Genomic DNA, 2,500 nt, shown 5'->3' on the forward strand with positions numbered 1-2,500 from the left:
GGGGCCGCTACCGGCCTCACACCGTCCTCAGGCTAAGCCTCGATCAGAAGGACTTGGGCCCCGGAGCGTCGTCAGAGAAAGAGGTCTTCTATACGCCACATTTCCCACGCCCGCCAGGCGAGCGGGGATTCGGCGCTGGGCTGTTCCCTCTTCACTCGCAGTTACTAGGGGAATCCTTGTTAGTTTCTTTTCCTCCGCTTAGTAATATGCTTAAATTCAGCGGGTTGTCACGTCTGATCTGAGGTCGTAGGCAGAATGGTGAGCGATCGCGTGCGTGCGTTTCTCAACATCGGATGGCCCCCGCCCAGACTTAAACGCAGCACCAAAAGCTCCAGGCCGGCCGGTATATCTCGCAACTTAATGACAACGGCACCTCGTACTCAACCCTCGGGGGGGGGGGCGCTCACCAGGCCAGGGGTTAGTAACGAGCGGATGTGCACGCGTGTCGACGTCGGGCTTGCGACCGGGCTCGGCTCATAACTGTTCCGGAGTGCCGATAAGGGAGGTGCCGAAGACAAAGAGCGTGGGCGCGGTGCTGGTTTGAACTGCACGAGGGCAGGAGAGAAAAGCGAGCAGCCCACGGGAAGCAAGCGTGGAAAGGACCCGAGACTAGCAGCAGCTAGAAGGCGTGGCAAGAGTTTGGAGCACGTGCAACCGGGGTGGGGGAGTTGGTTCGAAAAGCAGGCAGCAGAGACCAGGGGGACAGGACCGTGCGGCACTGACTAGGTGCACCCTCAGATGTAGGCGAGCTTGCCGGAGGCACAGCGGGAGGCATGCGTGTGGAAGGAGACAGGGCTCCAGCACAACACGCAGCACCGCAGGGACTCCATGGCAAAACTGCACAAACACCGAATGAGGGCACGCAAAGCCAGCGAGGCAGCACGGCAAGCCCACAGTCAACTACGTCAAGCTCTCCTCCTCCTCGTCCAGAACCACTAAACCACGTCGACCACTGGCAACAGCCATCGAGACCGAACCACACGGTTTGCGTCCACCGACATGCCACACCGAGTCTCTCTCTCTCTCTATGCCGATTCACCAGGCATCGTTCCCATCTCTGCTCTGCACACTCCACAGAGAGTCAACTCTGCCCTCCACGATCCATTCGGAGGCTAACGGCCCGGCAGCAAGCAGTCCCAGCACTGACGCAGTCGTTCGTTTGCAACCCACTGACAGCCGTCCTGGGAAAAGCAGAGGCTGGCCGAGACCAGTGCCGGCGCGCCCGGAGGCCCACGCCGGACTGCCCCCCCCATCGCGATTAAATGGAGGGACAGAGGTCGAACTCTCCCAAAGGCGGAGTAAACTCCAGGTCTGCACTTAGGGGGACGAAGAGGAGCAAAGGAACCTCTGCGACAAAACCCCAGCCGCGCTCCCGCCGGCAAAGGCGAGTGCGATTGATTGTCAAGCGACCCTCAGACAGGCGTAGCCCCGGGAGGAACCCGGGGCCGCAAAGTGCGTTCAAAGTGTCGATGATCAATGTGTCCTGCAATTCACATTAATTCTCGCAGCTAGCTGCGTTCTTCATCGACGCACGAGCCGAGTGATCCACCGCTAAGAGTTGTCTCAGGTTTCGGTCCGTCCCTCGCGCGAGGGGTCGAACCGGAACGTGCGAACGCTCCCCCGCCCTCCCCAATGGGGTGTGGGGGGTGGGAGAGCCCCAGCCTGGCACGGCCCTTCGGATTTCAGTCGAACAATCACAATGACCAAAGAAAGGTTTTCACGCGGCCAACGTGGTCAGGGCGCTCGCGAGGTCGAAGCGCGTCAGCTCGTCCGACGCCGGAGCCCAACCGTGCCGACGCGCACCACGGACAACAGAGGCAGGGTCTCTGCCGCCACCGAGGCCGGGAGGACGAGGAGAGAGAGAGAGCGAACGCGACGGACTGAGTGGGGTACAAGGGCCGACAGGATGAGCCCGCTGCGGGGAAACAAATCCTGCCTCCGCGGCCAGGTACATTCTCTCGAACGTCACGGCTGCCATCTCAAGCTCGACACCGGCAACGACACGCGAGTCTTTAAACCGCCGCTCCGCCAAAAGCACCAGCTCGCGGGGCCGGAGGGGGGAGTCGTGTAGGTACCCTGTACCGGTAAAGGGAGGGTGACTAGAGCGACCAAAGTGTCCCCACGGTGGGAAAGAAAACCGGGCCTGCATCACCGGATCAGTCCCTGCAGAGCTCACAGTGGCCGGTTGACGAGGTCCCGACGGCGGGCCGCCGGGCAGCACCCAAGCCCGCAGAAGCTCCCTTCAATTCGACTGCGGTTGTAATGCTGCAAGACGGTGGCAAGTCCATAGGAAGGCGGGGTGCTTCTACGGTCGCCGGTCCCGGACGAGAGCTGGGTGGCCCGTCAGTGACAGCGTAAAGACGAGGAGAGCCTGGCCAGTGAGAAAGAGGAGGAGGGGGCTGGAGGAAGGCGTGGAGTACAGAGAACGAAAGCCTCACGCTCACCCTGCCGGATGGGATGCACAACACAGACGAGACCAGAGTCGAGAGACCGGGCCGCA

General features: G+C 61.6%; 2 non-coding genes across 2 annotated transcripts in view; both read right to left on the reverse strand.

Annotated features, from left to right (window-relative positions):
• LOC137366560 (28S ribosomal RNA) overlaps positions 1-247 on the reverse strand; it is a 3,767-nt gene extending 3,520 nt beyond the window's left edge. Inside the window, exon 1 of the ribosomal RNA XR_010973440.1 lies at positions 1-247. This exon is cut by the window's left edge and continues 3,520 nt beyond it. This is a non-coding gene — a ribosomal RNA (28S ribosomal RNA).
• A 1,159-nt stretch (positions 248-1,406) lies between these two features.
• LOC137366577 (5.8S ribosomal RNA) lies at positions 1,407-1,560 on the reverse strand. Its single transcript, XR_010973456.1, has one exon. It is a non-coding gene; the product is annotated as a 5.8S ribosomal RNA (ribosomal RNA).
• Positions 1,561-2,500: the final 940 nt, after the last annotated feature.

Source organism: Heterodontus francisci, unplaced genomic scaffold (genome assembly GCF_036365525.1).
Source record: "Heterodontus francisci isolate sHetFra1 unplaced genomic scaffold, sHetFra1.hap1 HAP1_SCAFFOLD_776, whole genome shotgun sequence".
Taxonomy (NCBI): Eukaryota; Metazoa; Chordata; class Chondrichthyes; order Heterodontiformes; family Heterodontidae; genus Heterodontus; species Heterodontus francisci.